Source organism: Numida meleagris, chromosome 2 (assembly GCF_002078875.1).
Source record: "Numida meleagris isolate 19003 breed g44 Domestic line chromosome 2, NumMel1.0, whole genome shotgun sequence".
Taxonomy (NCBI): domain Eukaryota; kingdom Metazoa; phylum Chordata; class Aves; order Galliformes; family Numididae; genus Numida; species Numida meleagris.
Genome location: NC_034410.1, coordinates 13,613,620 through 13,635,605, shown reverse-complemented (window position 1 = coordinate 13,635,605; position 21,986 = coordinate 13,613,620). Strand labels below are relative to the sequence as shown.

Genomic DNA, 21,986 nt, shown 5'->3' with positions numbered 1-21,986 from the left:
CTGAGGAGCCCAGAACTGCACACAGTACTCCAGATGTGGACTCATCATGGTAGAGTAGAAGGAGTGGATCACCTCTCTCAACCTGCTGCCCATGCAGATTTTAATGCTCAAGTAATTCCAGTGTGAAAAATTTCCACTTCTATTATTATGTGCATTTGTCATTTTTCAGAAGTAAATAGTATATATTTATTTGTAAACTTATTACTGGTATTTTATTTAATAACCAAACCGTATATATGTTTCACTGTTAATAACACTAAGGACAGATGTTAAAGTATCTAGTGCAGATATAGTTCTCCAAATTTATTTCACAACGAGAGAACTTCTTAATCCCTTCATTGTTTCTGGAAATCATCCCTCTCTGACCTTGGTTACTTCGCACTTCATGGTTCACAGCAGCATAGATGAGTGCCAGACCTAATATGCTTTGAAAAATGTGTGTGTACGTGTGTTTTGCTTTTAATCTACAATATCAAAGGTTTATTGCATTAATCTTTTATATATTAATTCATCTGGAGTGTCTGTTCTTTCCGAGTCAGGATGTATTCTGATTACAAACACACCAGTCCTACTTCTATTGCTGGAATGTACAGCCTGGTCTACAGGAAGCAGCACGGTCATTTTAGACATACGTAGGATTTAATGGAATAATCTAAGGGTTAACACACAAGTTCATGCTGGTTTAATATAAAAAAATAATTAGATTGTAGTTTGTATTCCCCATGGCTAGATTTCCCTGGGAAAAGAGAGACAACAATGGTACATTGTTATAAAAACTGTAAATGTTATAAGATGGAGGTTGATAAGTTTATGTATGGGGATCACAAAACAAGATAAGAAATACTCTGAAGTTAGAATTAAAGCCTGAGATAATTGTTCTTTTGTATCCAGTTTCTTAGTAGGGCCAATACCTAAGTACATTCTGCAGAGGAGATTTCTGTGCATTTGCACTGTGTTCATGTTTTAGCCTCACATTACAAGACTTCTCTTGCCTAGCTGAGGGAGTTGGAAAGGGGGTAGTGGTCTCAGTGCTTGGTAAGGATGCTTTGTCCTTTTCCTCTGTGTTTTAAGTCTGTACAGGCAATCAGGAGCAGTGTGCACTGAGGTATGGGATTGGTCATGAAGTGATTGTATGCTCTTTCAAGGTTAAATATGTGTTGCAGTGATTTGTCAGTTTCCTGGGACATCATTCAGTGACCCACTCAGTCTTCTTCAATCAACCATTGTTATGTTCTGGAAAGTGCTAAGATATGAATCCAGAGAACCAGAAGCAGTGCTTATAAGCTTGGGAGACTGTAACTCTGAATGGCTTAGAGCTCATCTTTCTTGGCCAAATAAAAGATTTCTTGAGAAATTTCAACTGAGCATTTTGTGGCTGTTGAATGTGTAACAGGAAATATTTTGATCTGAGTATGAAGAACATTTTTGTTTTCTCTTATTTGCATGTAGACTGGGGAAATTGCGGAGCTCTTTCCCTTGAAGGCAAGCATTTACTTTCTTTTTGCATGTCACAACTCAACAGCATGACAAGGTTGTTAATAAAAGCGAGAAGTACTAGTATGTTTGTTACATCACTTTAGAATTAACTAAAAATTCCAGTGTTACATAAATCTTTACTAAGACCACCAGACACCTTGTCTTGAAGATTTTAGAGGACACTCAGAAAAATTCATATGTATAAAATATAGAAGAGTCCTAACAGAAATTTTTGTAGAAATCTCAAGATAAAACAAATTGTCTGAGGAAAAATTATATACCGCAGCATACAGGATCAGATATAGTATTCACAGTCTGTAGTCCAGACAGTGCCCAGGATTTCCCTTCAGCATTTTAACTGGGGAAGGCTGAAGTTCTTCTGTCTGCCAGAGATGTGTTACAGTCTTTATTTGACCTTGCCTGGGGCAAGATGCTTCTTAGAGCATTAAATAACCAGAACTGTGAAAACCTAGAACAGATTTCACCCAGCCTATCATAAGCACCTAAGGTTAGACACTAGTCTAGACATCCTCGTCTCTTTTTAGAGTCTATGAACAAACTTAAGTATACCCAGAAGGGGATTTATGTCACTATAAGATACATCAGATAAGTTGTCCACTGAAGTGGCCCGTATTGAATCTAGAAGAGCACAGATAAACTGACTTAGCTTTGGACAGCCACATCCTAAATGCCTAAAGCCTGTGCAGGATGAACAGTAATGAATATATTCTTGGCAAAATCTACAGCATTTGTCCTGGCAAACTGTTGTCATTTTAAAGCACAAACATCTGTACAATGGCCTGTATTTTATTATTTTCACAATGTACTGTTTGCCTGCTGTGTGACAATTTACCTTAAATAGTTCTGCATCAACTACTGTGACTCTGTGCGGAAAAGTTACACATTCACTTTGTAAAGTACTATTTTCTTTTCTTAGTGTATGTGTTTCAGTTTCTCAATGTGAAATCATCATTGTCATCTATGATCTTGCAATTCATGTTGGGAATGTGGCCAGGTAAACTTGCAGAAAGAATACATGGGCTCAGCCAGACTCATAATCCTTCTGTTTGCTCTGTGTCTGCTGGATTTTTCACCAGCAGACTCCAAGTAGCAGTTTTTTGCAGCTAGCAGTTACCTTGGGACGTATACTGAAAAACCTTTCAATATCAAGCAGTTAATTAATAGAGTAATTTGAGCTGCAGGTCTTTTCGATCAGTTAGAAAAAATTTGCAGATACGTTTTAATCTTAACTTGTATGTCTATGTAAAGTTTGTAAAGAAATGTAAAGTCTGTCACTGCTGGGGTTGCTTCATATTCACGGAACCTTTTTTTTTAAAAAAAAAAAAACAATGCACTCACAGTGCCCATACAAGACAAGAACTGCTATTTACAGAGGCATTAATGAACTTTTCCAGAGCTTTTCTCCCTTGCATGCCATTTCTCTGCCTGGGTTACAAATGCAAAGAAAAAGTCCCAAGAGAATTGCACAACTGGCAAAGAACCAAATACAGAGCCGTATCTTGATCTCTATTTCAAGAAAAAGATCATCTTATTTTAATCCACTTACTGAAATCTCATACTTATAAAATTAATCTCTACTTTTAATCCCTACTTCATTTTTCCAGTTCTTGATCATTTTCTGCTCAGCAAGACAATATTCAAAGCTATAAGCTTTTCAGGAACAGTTGCAAACAGTTTTGTTTTATGAGACCTTCAGATACAAGCATTAGGCATAGGGTTTGTTGTTTGTGTTTTTTTTGTATTTTGTTCTACTTCTTTTCTACCATTTCCTTTGGAGAGCAAAGCATCTGTTAGCTAAACAAGCCATGAACTGAAGGAGGAAGATCATACGCTGGGTGTATGTATTTAGACAGCAGAGCAGGTCAGCTGCATGTGAAAAATGCGTGACAGTTCTTTATTCTGATTTGGTTTTGGTTTTGATTTGCATTATTTCATGTTTTTTCAAGAAATGTTGAGCAGGAACCAGCTCTTGTTAAGCTCTTCTTTTTACATTATAGGACAATATTTCAATATCTGAAACAAAAATAGCAGAGGTTTCAGCAGTTTGCTTTCATACTCAAACAGTACACAACCAAGCTCTCCAAACGTGTAGAATGCCCGTGTGCTTTGCAAAGGGAAACATAATCTCATGCTTCTAACAGTTCAATTCAACTGCCCCTTCATTTACAGTGTAACACTGCCAGTTACTTGCTTGCTGTTCTTCAAGAAGCAATAGGCCGGGCACACAGGTATCCTCAGTGCTTAAACTAATGTTTTTGTCGCATGGGTAAGCAATCTGTGCAGCAGCTGGGATAGACAAAACTTTCTCACCCTACCAGTGGCCTCTTCAAGTTAGGTCCGAGATTCATTAGCAATGGGAGAAATCTTGTGTTGCTCCTTGCAGTCACACAACTACAGCTGTAATTTCAACAAGTGCAAATGGCCCACATAGAGTATTATTAAATGTCCCTCCATTTTAATTTGTGCACAGTGGGACTGAAAAGAACGTACCTCAGAGCACCGCACAGCGGCCTTTTAAGGAAGAGTGCTTTTGCAGTTGTCTCCTAAAACAATGTTCTCCTTGGAGACAGGATTATTGCTCCATCATAATGCTAGAATGGATTTCAAGGAAAATGCAAGCACCAAGTAGACTGTAGAAGCCATGAAGATATTTGAATTTGCTGACAGCAGAGACTTGAGAAAAAGAAGTAAAAATATCCTGAGCAGTGTTTGTGGTAATTATAAACACACAAAGTAAGCTTCCCATCTCTGTCAGTCCTCTCCTTGCCAACTGACACATCTAGTTATCAAGAAGGTCTTCCCATGTGATTTCTGTATGAAGTGTTGAGGTGTTTTCTGACTATTAACAATGGTCTCCTTGTATGCTGGGCAGAGCAGGGCATACACTCAGTCAGCTGATTGAGTTAACCAAGATAAAGTCTTTTGACATTTCTTCTGGGTTGAAGTTTGGAGGAAAAGTTCTTGGGAGATTTTATAAATCAGTGTTTGTTTCTGTTCAATGTGAAAAGGAAAGAAAAAGAATATTGACCAAAAAATCAGTAGGTGACATTTGGAGCGAAGTGGAAGCGTAGAATCATAAAAGCCTTAGAGTTGGAAGGGGCCTTTAAAGGCCATCTTGTCCAACTCCCCTGCAATGAGCAGGGATATCCACAGCTCGATCAGGTTACTCAGCCCCGTCCAGCCTGACCTTGAGTGTCTCCAGGGATGGGGCTTACACCATGTCCCTGGGCGACCTGTGCCAGTGCCTCACCATCCTCACTGTAAAAGTCTTTTTCCTTATATACAACATAAATCTCACCTCTTTAAGTTTGAAACCATTTCCCCTTGTCCTGTCATCTCAGACCCTGCTAAAGATTCTGTCCCCTTCTTTCCTCCAGCCCTGCTTTAGACACTGACAGGCCACTATCAGGTCACCTCAGAGCCTTCTGTTCTCCAGGCTGCACAGCCCCAGCTCTCTCAGCCTGTACTCATAGAAGAGGTGTTCCAATACATTCTAGCCCCTACACAATTTCCTGAAGTAGAACTTAATTCTACAGTAGATAAATCTTCCAACAGCATAATGTGCTTTTCTCCTGTACAGAAATAGAAATTTCATTTGCTTTCTCTCTTTCTTATTTCTTCTCTAGAAGTGCTCAGGGGCTATGAACTCAAATGGTCTAGGTGGCACCCCTCACCTTTGCTGGGAATGAACTAATATATGACAGCCAAAAAGAAAAAGGTGTAAAGACTGTCGCTGACCTATATAAGAGTCTGTAATTTTAGAGTCCAAAAGATGTTTAGGAATGAAGTCTGTGTGCTACAATAATTGTACACCCTCATCGCCAAGGAGAGAGAGCAACCAGCAGGGTGAGGGTGAGGGTGCATGCCAGGCTCTCCCACTGGTTCCACATCTATCCTAAGAGTATTTAGCAAGCAGCCAAAGTTAGCTGGGGACAAATGCTTCCCTTGCCGACAGCATGTGTCTCATCTCCACCCACTGAAAGGAATCCTGTGTTTGGCACCAGAATGCCGGGAATACAGGATTGCTCCGTTCTGCTCATTCTCAGCCCAGTTCAGTGCCAACTAGAACAGAATTCAGCCAACAGAATTCAGATTTTGGAAACTAAGCGGCAGTAAGTCAGAGGTTTTCCTCCATACTCCAACAATAGGTATTTTTAATAAAGTGTGGGTGAGGCTTTTAGTTAGTTTGGTTTTGAATTTTGCCCAGTGGTTAGCAGACGCTTTCACCCACGGGATCTCAGGAACTCTGTGTGACCTCAGTTGATGCTTTGAGGAACTAAGCTAATAAGAAATTACTTTACCATCACAGGAATATATATATATTACAAACATGTGCTCTGCTATATTGATCTTGGAACAATCTCTGCGTGCCTTTGTGTGTCCTCTTGGATCATTACTGCCATTCTTTCTGTGCTGGCATTCCAGAGTTGCTGATTCACAGACTACATCTGGTTCTGTATCGTTCTTTCCAACTCAAAGTCTGGTGCATTATTTGGACACTTGACTTGCTACAGTCATTGTCCCTCTACAACTGACTTCTTTGTTTCAACATCTTGTGTGTTATAAAAACATTTCTGCCGGGCCTTTCCTCACTGCATTTGATTAGACTATTTCCTTTATCAGAAACGAAGCATTTTATTTATTTATTTATTTCTCTTTTTCTCTTTCTTTTCCATTTTGCATGACTTCAGAAAGGCATGGAGTAGGTGAAGAATTCTTTCTAGGAACAGTGATCAGGCCCAGGATCAGGACCCAGCTCTGTAAGCTGGGGCTGGTGATAGCAAAACCTGAGCTTTCCAGACTTATTACAGTGGATAGCCGCTTAAGACTTTTGAAACTCAACATTTAGGTATTAGTAGACTGACATATACCCCAACCGATTTACACTGAATTGTAGCTGTGTTAATTCATCTATAATTATTAATGAATTTGTATATTTCTATCACATAACACAATGCAGACATCAAAGACAACAGCTGAGATTTCTACCTAAGTTGTAGGCTATTAAGATGCCTGGAGCAGTGACTGTTTTACTGAATGCATGTTAGGGAGGATGTCTCTTGACCTTCTTCAAATTCCTGTACTAGAGCATATGAAAAATGGAATGACTTGCCATACTAGGGAGTTCATCTCCTTTCCAACGAAAGTGGTTAAGATTCCATCCTATTAAAATCAATGAAGATTTGCAAGTAATCTCAGTGGATCTAGGATTACTTCCAAGAAAAATATATTCCTTGCCTTAACCAGTGTTGGCTTGTTGTTTTTTATTATTTCTCTGCAGCAAATTCTTAAAAAAAAAAAAAAAGAAAAAAGTTGTTTAGAGTTTGAGTGACTTTAATAGAGTGATTTTTCCTCCACCAAGATGTTTAATGTGGGTAACAGCTGTGCAGCCCTCTTCATCACAGCTCTTCCAGCTTTGCTAGGTAGAAATTCCCAAGGGTAGGATGTGAATTTGATCTCCACAGCCTTTTTGTTTTCCATTGAAACTTAGTTATACTGCCAGTGGGGTGGTGCATTTGGTGATGAAAGCGTGGTGCACTGAGAACAGGGTGGGCAACTTCTTCAGCCATTTCAGTAAGTAACTGTTTTTGCTGAGCTTTCAGTGATTTACAAAGTCTGAGTGCTGGCTCTTTTCCAAAAGCTAAAACTAGCAGTCTTTCCAGTGGCCCATCTATAAACTGGATGGAAATGGACCAGGCACTGGCAGAAGTGAGTGTTAACAGAAACGTAAGCATGTGACAAATCCAGGATCAAAAGGGTCCTCAGTTTCTTCAATTTAAATGTTGTCAGCTGCTCTCAGTTTGCAGCAAGCTTTGCAACACCAGGTTTGTTTTTTTTTTCTCCAAACAACGATTCTTGAAGTTTGACAACTACACAACAATTTTCACCTTGGGAATTTTCTTGCTAACAAGCATGTCTCAAGTCTTTGAAAAAATGCACTGTGCACTTTTCCATCTCGGGTCAAAGAGCACAGTTTGTGGATCTTTTATTTGTTTTCAGCCTGTCACGATTTTTTTTTCATTGCTTGAGTTCACAGTCCAAGAACTGAACTGATGGCTCACATCGCAGTCACAGAGACAGGACAGGCATATCTACAGAGACTCATGCGCCAAAGCTAGATTTCTAATGGGTCTCAGCCAGCTAATCTGAAGATAGCTTGGAAATCTGCACTGCATTGCAGACAATCGCTGCAGTATCTGAGTTTCTCGAGAAGACATGCACAGCCTTTCCTTATGCACGAGACAGAGCGGGAGCTGAGCGCAGGTTTTCTTCTTCCTTCTAGACAGTGTCCCAGGCCTGGATGCCATAGGAAACTTGATGATTTCCATTGCAGACATCTCCTTGTGAAATTCATCCTGAATGTTTCCAATCTAAATTATTTAAAGCGATAGTGGCATTACAGCCAAAAATAATGCCTCTATCAGCTGATAGAGCTGAGCTGAGGTCACAGAAATCCCATTTGTCATGTCCTGAATAAAAGCTTTCATGCTGCAAACAAAAAATAGAACATGGGATACTTCATCAGTGCTGAAAACAGCCTAGTTTAGTGCTGGCTATTACTAGCAAGACAGCTGTGCTTTCTGAACCAACACTAAGTGACAGAATTCAGCTCTACTACTCCATGCAATATCTGCTCTGTTGAAAGTGCCGTGATATCTGCTGTGTCTACATAGAATCATAGAATCATAGAATTAGCTAGGTTGGAAAAGACCTACAAGATCACCTAGTCCAACCATCCACCTACCACCAATAACCCCACTAAACCATGTCTCTCAACGCTATATCTAAACGTTTCTTGAACACCTCCGGGGATGGTGACTCCACCACCTCCCTGGGCAGCCCATTCCAGCGCCTGACCACTCTTTCAGAAAAGTAGTGTTTCCTAATGTCCAGCCTAAATCTCCCCTGGTGCAACTTGAAGCCATTCCCCCTCATCCTGTCACTAGTTACCAGCTCACTGCAACCTCCCTTCAGGTAGTTATAGAGAGCGATAAGGTCCCCCCTGAGCCTCCTCCAGACTGAACAATCCCAGCTCCCTCAGCTGCTCCTCATAAGGCCTGGAGTTCCCCTACATGGGGAATGATAGCTAATGATGACCAATACTTTTTCTTTTCATGGTGTGATAGCTGCTATCAAACGATGCAGCTTCCTTGCCAACCAGCACAAAGTCAATCTTCAGGCAGAAACTCAGTTCCAGTTTAAGTCTGAATTGTGTTCCGAATATTTTTTCTCATAATTTAGTGCTTTTCTGGATGGAATTCACTTTCATCTAGTTCCACTGAAGTCCTCTCAAGGCTCAGAGCTGGTCAAACAGCCATGCTTACAGTGAGCTGCTAGAAATTTGTACCGAGAACTTGCATGGGTAGGACAAAGAACAGCAAAGTGAATCCAAAATGTCTACTGAAGAGAGGGATGAAAGCCAAATTAAGTAAGAGAGAAGAGGCTTCTGAGTGCCAAACATGCCATTACTAGAATTCTTCTAATAGTTATGATATTGGTATTTTGAAGACACTTGAGGAAAAAAAGTAAATAAATGGAGATAGATGCCAAGTCGCTGTAAATATATAGTAAGCCATATGAGAAAGGCCACTAAGTCCAGTGGCATGGATGTAATTCACTCAAAGGCACTGTGCCAATTTATGGCCTAATCTCTGCCAAAGTATTTTTGGGCCCGGTCTCTGTGGTTGTTGATTAATCTGTCTTTTTCCGTCTTACTGCAAGAGAGCGTTTAGGCCAAGGAGACATACGAAACTGAGCAAGAATTCATTTCAGGGAGTGGGCTTAATGTTCCTGACAGGATGGAAAGTTACCAGCTGGGTTATCTTCTGCATCTAGTCCACATCAAATATTTTTATCTTAATGTCTATTAGACCAAGCATAAATGAAAGGTAGATTTTCCCACTATCCATAAAACTGTAGCAATTGAGAAAGAGGCCATACTTTGAGTCACGTTTCATATTGAAGCAGTCTGTATCTAACAAGGCACAAGGCTTGACAGGTTTCTATGCACCAGTGAGTGCAATTCTAATGCCATTTTTATGCGAGTCTCATTCTTGAAGGTTGGTTGTTCAGCTGATCTGGTTACATATATAGGAAAGACAGGATATGGGATGCCTCCCTGAAATTTACATTTAAATGTAGAAGTCTTCTTAAAAAGGGTGGGATCTAAAGACATTTATGACTTCCAACCACATTGTTCTTGCTGCTGAGCAATGACTGAGTGCAGTTTTTTGAAACAGTCATGCGAGACCTTGAAGAATGATCCGTGCTGGGATTATCACAGGCAGCAGCATAAGGTGCCTAAGTGTTAACAATTTTTTTTAATTCTCATTACAAATTCAGTGTGGAGTGTCATATGCAAAGTGGGTCCTAGTCCCAGTTAGATTATTTTGTTTCCTGATACTTCAATATTAGGCGGAGGTTTTTAACATATTGTTTTGCTTATTGTTTAGTCATGTTGCTTGCCTCTGTAAATCTCTGCTGAGACCATATGGGGATTCTCTCTGGGGAATTCCATAGAATAATACCTTGTCACTCTGATTTACAAGGTGTGAAAGAAAGTGTTGCACCCCTGACATATCATTTTTGTCATCACTTGATTTAGTCCATAGGAAGGTTTTTTTGAGTCCATCAGCAAGGAGGTATTTTCATAGCTGTATTCAGTGTACGTGACACAACTTTTTGGTGCCGTTACTTATGTAAAACCTGTTTTTCCCACAGCTGCTTGATGCAAAGGTGCGAGCTTACTTTAGTATCATTAAATTTGAAGTGGAAAATCAAAATGCAGATTCCAATTGAAACTGAACTTTTACTTCAGTGGAGCATGGATGATACATCCTGTGTTGGCTTTGTTAAAAACCTAATCTTCAGTGCAGTTTTGAAGCACTATTTTTTTTTCAGGATTGAGATTGTATCGTGTACCGAGACATTCAGTTTTCATCTGTCTGCTTACAGAGCTCTAAATTAATTGCAGTTATGCTGATTGGTTTCATGAGAATGATGATCCTTGTCAGGACCTGGCTTGGAACCAGCCGTGCACTTTAATGTAACCAAACAGCCTGAAGATGTCCTTTGTTAAGCTATGGTCTGTGCTGCAAGCAGACAGATGTCATCAAGGTATTCTCTGTATGCTACTGAAATGCTTTTCGGCTTTCAGAAGTCTTTGGACCAGGCATCTTAACTATACCAATATTGTCTATGTCAAGGGAAACAAAAGTAGAAAAGCAATAGGCTGCCTGGAACGGTTGACAAAGCTGGAGGAGCAGGAGGTAAGGGAAGAAGAGTCAGTGATGAGTAAGCAGCTTGGGAAGGCAGGTCTATGAACCATGCACCAGCAGAGAAACAGTTTGATAAGCTAGAAAAAAAGTGCATGAAATTGGGGTTAGCTGATGACAGCTGATGGCTGTCACCAGCCGGTCAGGCGTTGCTCCAAAGCACGAGGAAGAGCAGCCTGCCAAAGTGCTTATCCCAACCGCTTGCCAAAATCTGTGCTCTAACAGGAAGAACACTGGCGCCAAGGAAACTGCAATAGAGGCTGTTTATTTTCATTCCCAAGGTTTGTTAAGTGTTTAGCCACATCCATCTCCACATCCTGGGGCAGTCTTCTCCTCCTACCCACTCACACATAACCTGTGAACAATGGCACAAGCCTTCTGCGGCAAGAATTCTGAATTCTTTCAAGTCTGCTGGTGATGACTGTGGGGGACAGTGCTTATCGTGGGCATCAAGGCCATGCTAATGCTTACTACCCACACAGACACACAGAAGTATGTGCTGGTGCAGCAGTTACGAGGGACACTATGGCTATGGTAATGCCTACCTACATGAACATGCCAAAGTATTTGCTAACATATTACCTTCCTCCTGCCAACTCATACTAATAAGGAGGCTTACAAAGAAATGAAGAATGGGATATACAATGGGCACATTCTTTCCTGAGCCTTAGCATATGCTATATTTTCCAAGATATAAATCGTACTGATTATCTCTAGTGCACAAGCAGAATGTTAACTCACACAAAACTTGGCAAGTTTTTCTTGTAAAATTTTTCACGCTGACCAGATTGCCAACCAAATACAAATACACACTGCCGATTCCAACTCCATGAGGCAATCTCCTAAGCCAAAGCAACAGCTACAGTAAGCATTCAAAAATTTTCAGCTTTAAATCAGTCAATTTTTGAAGCTGAAACTTATGCCTGTTGTACTGATGGTATAAATGTAGATAAATAAAGAGCTTTCTAAACTCACACGAGATGACGACTTCACATTTCCCTGTGCTATATTATCTCTAGTCTGATTTTTATGTGGCTGGTTTAATTTATCCGTGTATGTACATACTTTACAAGATAGGATTATCACACTGAGATGTGCAAATATAAAACAGAAAGCATTTTCAAGCTGTATGAAACACACATCTCGAATACTAATACGACCCCTAAGACGAAGCTATCTTTATACTTAGAAAATATATTAAACAGAGAAGTGTATTTGATTAGATGATTTTATCCCTCAGCTGTATCCATCATCTCAGATATATAAATAACGAAAAAAATTAATACAATTGCTTCTTTTTTTTTTTTTTTCAAATTAAATCCTTCAATGATACCAGTAGAATTTATCCCAGAAACTGAATAAAATACAAGGTCTGTTTAGAAAACATGATTTTTAGCAGAGTTTCAACAAGCTGGACCCCTTATGTTGCAGAGCTGGCCCTTGGTAGTATGCTTGTTGGTGTCTACAGAGAGTGGTAACTGAGTGCAATAATGATTGTTGATGTGGATGAAGGGAGGAAAGCCATGATCCTGCTCCTTTTGTGCAGGTGACATTATCTCCATCTTGTATGGAGATTGAACATTTCACTGGGCACCAAGTTTTGGTCTGATCACAGACCTTGTGCTCACGACCTGTGCAGTACTAATTTTATGTAAGAATGATTCTTCTTTTCCACTGCCTCAGTTAGGGGCAGACTGTTAAGATATTAGATACCATATTAAGTAAAATTTGCTTTAAAATCTTATCAAAATTGTTTACAGATAGTGTTTTTGGAGTTAGGCATCTCAGATGAGCTGGATCTCACATATGAAGTTTCAGTGAAAAACACGCTGCTGAAAGTAGAATGTGAAATTAGTTTTGGGAACAGTGACTGAAGTGACTTTGCTTCAGTGACTGAGGAATCCTCTCTTCTGGCTCCAGGAAGCCTTCGATTTCTCTGTTCCTGCTACCACCCGGAACAGCAGTGCGGGGCCTTGCTCTTCCCCGGGTCGATCCTTCCCGTTCTGGTGGTGCTACAGTTGTTCCCTTCTCAACTGGTAATGACTTAGCGAGGCTTAGTGAATGTATTATTTCCTAAGATGGTATGTTTATCTTGTGAGGATGTGAATGGAGAACAGATGGGAAACAGAGTTTTTCTGTGCACTTTATTGTCATCCACCGAAGAGACGCACTCAGCTTCCCCTGAAGCGAAAGTGAGCCCGGCCGTCAAGACAGAATTTCCCCTGCATGTTGCGCTCAGGTGCACATCACAGACATATTCTCCATTCAGACAAAACATATTTGTTAAAATAGCTGAGAAATTATGTGGCCATTAGGACTGTAAACATGAAGAAAATATCTAGGCCTGTACAGAAACCTTGAGTTTTAGAGCTGATTTAATTTCACTGACTGCTTAATCATTTTATAGAGAAAGCTCAATATTTGTCCCCTGAAGCTTAAAATACCAAATACTGATTTCCTAGTTCGATAATTAAAATGTATATTTTTTTCCAAATGCTTTTCACTTTTGCAGTCATAAGAATTAGTTCTGGAAGTCATTTGTTCAAAGCTTCAGATAAATAAAAACCTGAATGTATGCCCTATGCTTTAATGGACCTGACTAAGGCAAGCTGCAAGGACATGAGCTTCTAGTCCATAATTTCATTAGCAGACCGTACCTCTATAATGGATGGAGTAATTTGCTGTTCCTGATAGTCTGTTTTTTATGTTCTGTAGTGAAACTAATTATGCAACTGTGATTCAAGCACAACACAGTAAGAGACGAGGCCAAATTGAAAGCGGTGATGGAGCCATTTCAGAACTAAGAACATTTTGAATTACTAAGGGGTAGAAGACTACAGCAGCTGGATGGGTAAAGTGTGCTCAGTAAATGTCTAACGGAGCTTGAAGATGTGAGTGCAATAGGTGAATTCAATAGAATTCAGGGTGAATTCAATAGAAGTCATGTAGCAACCGATACTGATTTTATTTTATTGTATACCAGCTACTCCTGTTTTCAGAATGTTAACTTTCTTCCTTCAAATATCTGATGGGGAGAATTTTCACAAAGATAAAGTATGTCTCTTATTCTTTTCTTTAGTAAGCCTTATATTGTATGAGATTATACAATTGATACAATTATAGTAGAATAAATTGGGTTTTATCTGAAGGCCATTATTTTATTTCTCATCACTTGAACATTTTGCTTACGGTTCCTTTCTGTAATCCACTGACAATTCAGGGCAGTAACTTATAGAAAAAAACTGGTACCACGCATAACAACTGGGCTCTAAACTACAGTGTACTTCTATTAGTAACCCCATATAGTATTTGGTACTAAAATGATACAGGTATTTGGTTATACCACAAAGTTATGTTGAAAGGCTTTTGCTAAATATGGATTAAGAGGTGTAATACCTTGAAATACCTCTCGTACACGTATCTGAAGGTAATCCACAGCGTAATCTGCCACGGCATGCAGCTAAAATCCATGAAACCCACAGACAGAGTCCTTGGCAGAGCACAACTTCCCTGCTCGGTGCAGGCATGCTTGGTTCTGCCGCAGGGTGGAAAGCTTGCCTTGCCTCCCTCCCTTTCTTCTTAAATCCTCATGGGAAGGGTGGGTGCCTGCAGAGGGGGGAGGGAAGGAGCATGAAATGAGCAAGGAATCTAGGTAGTACTGCAGATACAAGTGCAGTTAAAAAAAAAAATGAACACAGAAAAGTTTAAGAGTTGGAAATGTGCCACTTTTTCTGATCTCTTCATATTACTCCACCTATGTGGGCTACAACCTGGGCAGAGCAGGTTTAAGAGAATAATAAAAATGACTCCAAAAAACAGGACCAAATAAGACCAAATAAGACCAAAAAATTATGGGAAACCGTGAAATGAGGCAATTCAGGGTAGCAGCGACAGGCTGAAAACATGAATTGTAGTGGAGGTATCACTCTCTGTGCCACTCTGCCATTAGATGTACCAAAGAAATGCTGTTAGAATAGAATTTATGGCTGGGAATCAATTTGCCCTCTTGTTCTTTTACTCTGCTGTTCTGCCAGTAGTTGAAGTACACCTTGTCCTGCCAGAACGGTGGCTACTCTTGCCACGCTTCAGATGCTTTTCTCATTGGCCAATCTTGCCTTGAATAACGGGAATTAGCTTGCGGCCAAAATCTCTTCTCCTATCAATTTGTCATTAGCCCCTATGTCATACAGCTAGGAAAGCATGGCAGGAGAGACTGGTAACGGAGACATCAGAACTAGCATGAATAAAGCACAGAAAGCTTTAGCAGGAGGAGTTCTGCATCCCCAAAGTTGTGACCTGTAGTTTTTTCTGCACTGGTACTTATCCTAGTACTAGTACTTTTCTGGCTAGAACTTATTTTCTGATTGGTAGAGGTACAACTCGTGATTCTGAACGGAGGAAATAAACACAAACTATATGTTGTTTGTCATCTGACACTGCCAAAAACTATACAGCTGGACAGACTCGGAGTGGTGACCAAACTATGTGAAATGGGAGATTAACAGTCCCAAAATGGATTTGGATGGGATGTTTATGTAGTTATCCAGACTACGTTTCCTATTTTGTTAGAATTTTGACTCTTTTAAATCTTGCTTTTGGCTGCTCTTTGTATTTCTCTTACATTTACGCTATGAGAAGTGATTTTATCTCCTGGCAGCAATAGGCTTACATCTTTGAATGCTGGGTGGTACACGTAAACAGTGCTGTGCCACTAACACCTCCTACTTCCAGAGAGATCACTGAATGCTGGAATATCAAACTAGCAATTATAAACCTGCTAATGGAGTTCTTGGACCAGATGATCTCCAGAGGTCCCTTCCAACCCCAGAGTTCTGTGATTCTGTAATCACAACAGTGGCATTCACTTTCTTTAGCCCAGCAACGTTAATCTCCCTGTGCTTCCTCTACAGCCAAGAAGAAATTCCTATAATGCAATTCAGAGCAGAATCCAAAGATTGAAAGCTAAGATGTAAGTGCTGATAATGATTCTACAGAGCAGGTCTGACTACAGGGGGGCTCAAGATGCAGTGTCCCCAGGCTGCAGATATCCTCAATTTCTATGCCAGGATTTTTTTTTTTTTTCAGTTTAAGAAAATGAATTCCAATAAATCAAAACAAATACCAGCCACGAAAAGGACAAAAAAAAAAAAAAAAAAAAAAAAGAACAAGAGGAGAAAGGTGCTGATCTCATGCTTCCCTGCAGAGAAAATGAGGAAAGGGTGGAGAATGGCCTGGACACTTGATTATCTTGTGAGATAGGATGGGAACAATGAGGCGGCTGGTGTGAGCCTGAGCAGAGCACTTTCATTTTGGCACTTCATCAAATGCTGGCAGCGTTTTCTTTTTTAATGTCAACATTAAGTGCACAACTTCAAGGTAAGCTTTCCAGCTCTCTCAAGTTAATTGATACATCAGGAATTCTGTGCTGGAACATCACGTCCCGAATGATGAATAAAAAATATTGCAAATATATACGTTGCCTTGGAGGAGGAACTAGAAGAGTCCAAATGCATTCCAAAAGTGCTGGCCAGAAATGGGTGAGTTCACTGCAGTTATTTCATTTAATGTGTGCCTCAAACTGATTTAAGAACTGTGGGATTACGTCCTCTGCTGTAGTTTTGATTAGTAAATCACAGAATCATAGAATGGCTTGGGTTGGAAGCGACCTCTAGGGCCATCAAGTTCCAACCCCCTGCCACAGGCAGGGCTGCCAGTGTAGTACCACATCAGATTGCCCAGAGAACACAGTCCTGTCTCCCAAGTTGGATCTACTTTCATCTCACGTGTAACTTGCCTTTTGGTGACTGGATGTATATTTTCAAACAAAAGAAGAGAGTGCTTTTTGCTCTGAACTTACAGCTTTCTGCTGCAATATAGCCTCAAGGCTTCAAAGCGCTGGGTTTTGTATCTGGAGCAAGAGGTTGTTGGTGCAGAGACAGATTGTTCCCATCAGTCGGAGCAAAGAAATGTTACTTACCAGCAGCTGTCACTCTTGGGATACATACGATACATCCTGCATCAATACTTATGCTGTAGGTGGACATCCATCTGTGATGCAGGTATCACAGACTCTCAGGACACATCGTCCCTGCTTTTCTCGTGCCCATACAGGATGTACTGATGCTGTCTAAGCCAGCATCTGCTCAGTGAGGAGCGGAGCATGGTCAGTGAATGCTCAGAGATCACAGAACTTCAAGTGTTTAAAGAAAAAGTCAGGAGAAATGTCTTAGCAGAGCCAGCCCGGCCTCCAGCTGCCACTTCACAACAATGCAGTCCTGCTGTAGGTCTTCTTCCTGGCCAGTCTGCTGCAGGCTATACTGGGAACCCCAGGGTGCGTCACGTGGGACAAAGTGTCTTGTTTGATCAACCAAAATCAAGCAACTCAAAGAGTGACAATTACTATCTACTAATTAACATGCTGTATTTTTTTTTCTTAAAATATGTTGTCTGTCAAAACTATCTGGAGTAAGAACAGGTGCTGGTTGTGTTCCAGTGGCAAGTGTCCTGTCCGAGAGGGGAACCCTCTGCTGTGCCCTTCTCCAAGATCTCCCGGTCCTACAAGGCTTCAGAGAGGCTCATTAGAGCTCCCGAGATGCCAACTGTGCCCCCAGAAAGAACAGCCTTATTCTGCACAGAGCTTGAGAAGGTCTGCTCTGTACCTCCCCGGGGGTGCTGCTGCAGTTCATCTAATGCGCAGCAGGCAGTATGAATTCTGCTGCAGTCAGGTAAGGAAGACTCGTCAGGCCCGTCACAACTGCTTTTTTATGATCACGCTCTTCCTGGGCACAATGATGAGTGGGCATAACTGCAAGTCAACGTCAGTTAATTTTATCACGTGAGCAATAACACTGCATTATTTTACCAAAAATGTGGCAGAGATAAGGAGATAATTCAGCAAATAAAGGCAAATCTCGTGGTGCCTTCAGCTGCATCTCAGAAGATCCTGGCTCCCATTCCTCTCTCCCATTTATTTACTTCATTCCAGTTCTTCATTTTGTGCAGCTTTACGTTCAGGCACAGAATGAAAAAAGCGGAGAGATGGTGACGGTTGCATTTGTTTATGAACAGCATAAGCAATGTAGCATGCCCCGTGGCTGCCCAGGGAAGGACACCAAGGGCAGGACACAAGCGTTGTGAGGACGCTGTGAGGACGGCTGCGCACACACCTGGCAGGGTAACTGCGCTTCCGCAGTGTCTGTTAGCAGTGCTATTTTGACATGACGCCATTTGAGTTGGTGTGATTTGAAGCATAATCTGGTAGGGACAACGTTTCCTAAGGGAACACTGAGGCACGCTGGCAGAGGAAACGCTGCTCCTTAGTGAGGGTGCTCGTGCTGGTGAGCTGATAAGATAATACCCCCCGGAAGGAGCAGCCGCTGTGCTGCGGGAGCTGCCCTTCAGCCGGCGCCGTGCAAGAACGTGCCCCAGTGGCCTGCAGCCCTGGGCCTGCTGGGCTCCCAGAGAGGGCGAGAGGCAGCGGCAGGTCCTGGTGAGCTCTGGACCTAGTGGGGAGCTGCGGTCTGCCAAGGCCTGCTGCTCCTCACAAGGACAAAGATGGAGGAATCTCTGGGCCCCAAACAAAACAGCTCTTCTTGCTGAAAGCTTCAGTTCTTGGTGATGTCAAATGCAGTAAAAGCTTTCCCTGAGCAGAGGTGTGATTTTGTTCCTTTGACAAAGAGCTGCTCCCGCTCCCTATGGCTGTTCCTGCTGACCTTGGGCCAGGACCACTTCCTCCCTCAGCGTTAAGCCAAATGGCATTGGGAGCACAATGCTCAAACTGGAAAAAACTCTCAGAAACTAAACAAATCAGAATTGATATCAGCAAATGTATATTTATATTCCATGCTGGGTTCAAACCCTATTTAGCTTTTAACAACATTCATTATGAGAGCGCTTGTAGTCAAGATCAGCCTTAAAAACACAACAGGAATCTGATTTCTGTGTAAATTTGTGCTGAAGAAGCTAGTTTTGATTGTGTTGCTTTCAAAGTAATTAATTTTTAACCTTAGTCTTTAAGCGGTGCAGAAGACGGTTTATTTTTCAGATGTTTATATTATCTTTTGAAGAAATTGAACATGTGGCAAACTCTACGCGTGATGTTAAGGCGGGCAACACCCAGGTATAATTCCCTTTTGTTTCTCTACTATAGCTCACGCATCACGTTTTTGTGGCAGAAGATAATTTCGTACTATATTTGCTATATAAGAAACATTTACAGAAAATGAAACCAACAGTTTTGATTCCTGAAGCTCAACATCAGGTGTCTGAGTTAATTGCAATTAAAGAACAGTAACTTGCTTAGGAAGTGCCCTGGCTTCACCCACTCTTAGTATGCTAGTAAACAGTGCTGCTGCTGCTTCCTCAACAATACGAGTTTAAGGAAACTCGGCAGGGAACAATTATCTATTCCACTTGTGTCAGTAGCTTCTGAAGCCAAGAGAGAGACCCCAGAATGGAAGAGGCAAGAAGAGACCTCGGGAGGCCCAACCCCTGTTTGGCGGGGCCTCCTGGAGCAGGGTGCCCAGGCGCGCACCCAGGCGGCTTCAGAATGTTTCCAAGGAGGGGACCCCACAGCCCTGGGCAGCCGGTGCCAGGGCGGAGTCACCCTAATTCTGCGGCAGTGCTTGCTGGTGCTCAGACAGAACCTCCTATGTTTCCGCTCGTGCTCACTGCCTCTGGTCCTGGCACGGGGCACCGGGTTCTGCTGCACTACACACACCGGACGATCGCCCCTCAACCTTCTTTAGCGTTTCCTTGTAAGGAACAGCCAGCCTCCATGTAAACATTTCTAGGAATCACAGTCCCTCGGGCTGTTGTAATGCTAAGCTTAAACGAGCACACCTGGTTAATGACGCATTTCCCTGGCAGTTTGAAAGGCTTCCTACTGTCCTGTTCTCCTTGCAGGCACTTCTCAGGCTGTGGTACATGGAACGAAGCAGGCTGAGCTGCAGGGCTCTCACCTTCATCTCACCAGGTGAACTTCTGCCTTTCCTGTATGGTCACAGCTCTTCTCAGAACCCCCCAGAGCACAGCACAGCACAGCACTGGTGCTCTGGGGGCAGCTGTGGAACCGGTTGGTGCCAAACACTGCTGCAGAGCCCTCGGGCCTACCTGAGAAAGAAACATATGAAGGCCCTTACGCGAATAAATTCACAGGGAACACCTCCACGTTCCCATCGCCACGAGCATCCCTCTGGTGCAGATGCACACCACGGCCACACTGCGGTGCCAGGCACACCACGTGCCTCCCATGAGCACACTTCTGCCACACGTACTCACCCCGAGCGCGGGCAGGAAGCCCTGGGGCTGCGCTTGGTTCACGTAGGGTGAAATCTGAGAACTGGTTCTTTGTGAGCAGAGTCACAACTGTCTTTCCTAACAGCCACGTACAGAAGTGGTTTCAGCTTTCCCTCTAGACCTTCTGAGACTTCTTGCTCTCATTTATTATCCAAACTGTTTGTTATCCAAGCCATAGATCCTGCATACAAGCAGCTCCTGATTACAAGCTAAGCTGAAGTCAAGACTGTGATCTGTTTAATAATACGCATTCCACAAAAAAGCAGCAGGAAGGAGGGAAAACGCCACACAGCCATGTTCATTGTGGTGGCATCTTAGCAGAAAGGCAGGGAGGTGAGCGGGGAAGGCCTGCCCTGCCCTTGTGGTTGCTCAGAGGGACAGCAGCAGTACCATGGGAGGCACACGACGTCTAGGAACGTTTCAGGCTACGTCTGTACTGTGGGCAGACACGCACTTCCAGCTGTCAAGATATGAGCAGCCCCAGAGAAGCTGTACATAGACTCACACTGTTTGCACTTAGGCTTGATTTTAGAAGGATGTGCATTCTATTAACAAACACGCAGACAAAAAAGATCTAATCAGCCTGCAACAAGACTGGGGACTGTCACAACCAAGGACTCGTGGGATCAGTGGACCATGCTCAGACCAGATGAATTCTGTATGCAAACACCTGGACACACATTGTGAATCAGAAAAGAATTACAGAAGTCAGAGAAGCAGCACTTTGGTAGCTTAGTCAGAGCTCTAATTTTATTTCTAGCTTCTGCCCAACGCGCCCATTACTACCACTTAGCGAACAGCTGATCTAGCCGCTGCCTGGGTTCGGGCACACGCACAGCTCATGAAGCTGAATGCTATTTGCTCTCAATATCCTTGCCCAGCTCTGGCATTGGAATTCTGCCCTATTGGAAAGCAGGTGGCAACTTCTTACAGCACACTGAGGCCGTGCTTCTTCCAGGAAATGCGTTACCGTGTGACAAGAAGAGATGCTGTATGAGTGCCAACAGAATTCAGAATGCAGGCCATTTTCCCGTTGCACGTGCCAGGTGGGGTTCTGAGGACACCAAGCAGCCCACCTACCCACAGCAGGAAGGGAAGAGCAGTTAACGCCCAGATACATTCTCCATCCAAGAGCACTAGTTATAATCAAGTTTCTAGCACAAAGATCTCGACCAGCAGCTGGAACTCCCGGTTCGCAGTTTGGGTTTTCGTTTTGTTTTAGACTGCCACCTAACGGTGAGGAATAAACTCCAATATCACTCAGGTCGCCCTGCGCGCTGCTGCCATCAGCGCCTCAGCAGTCACAGCCCCACACACCAACACCCGGCACCGCGCCGGGCTCTGCGGGCAGCGAACCCTTCCTCTGGCGGTGATCCTTCCCAACAACCCCTGCTGCGGGTACGCCTCCCCGACACGCTACGCTTCCAACGTGGGGTTATTTTCTACTTATTTTTAGTCAATTTTTACAGATTTGGATTGTGTGACCTGCATCAGCCCTGCCAGGCCTAGCTCCCACACTGCTTCTGACACCTTTCTCCTGAAGCGTTCTCCTCGCAGCCCACCGAACTTTGAAGTACTTTGAAGTAACAACTGCCTTCGGTCGTACTCTCAGTCCCTCCTCTAACGCAAAAAGCAATGCATTTGTTCATCCTATCCACGTTCTACTAAGCTTGCATACTCGCTTCCCAAGACACTCTCATGGAAAAGAAAGTGGAACTTCTGTCCCCTGACACCTGCAAATATGTGGAAAAGATATTAATAAATACTCAGTGAAAATGCAACTCACAATATTGAGCAGTACAGTTATAATCTGCACTGTTTTCATCAGTTTGCATAGGACTCACTCATCTCTTAAGCAGAGGGCAAGCTTCGAACAAATGCCATTAGTCTTCCATGGCCACGCTTCTATTCCCCGCA

General features: G+C 42.4%; 1 long non-coding RNA gene across 9 annotated transcripts in view; it reads left to right on the top strand.

The window, feature by feature from the left end:
• Positions 1–21,986, top strand: part of LOC110394836 — a 32,669-nt gene that overhangs the window by 9,410 nt on the left and 1,273 nt on the right. For 3 of the 9 annotated variants that reach the window (XR_002435952.1, XR_002435948.1, XR_002435946.1), the window contains exons 3-4: positions 17,266–18,891; positions 19,677–19,746. This is a non-coding gene — a long non-coding RNA (uncharacterized LOC110394836). Of the gene's footprint in view, positions 1–12,692; positions 12,809–13,487; positions 13,807–15,682; positions 15,727–17,265; positions 18,892–19,676; positions 19,747–21,986 lie in introns of those variants that run through there. The other 6 variants (XR_002435949.1, XR_002435947.1, XR_002435953.1 and 3 more) reach the window with 5 other exon arrangements.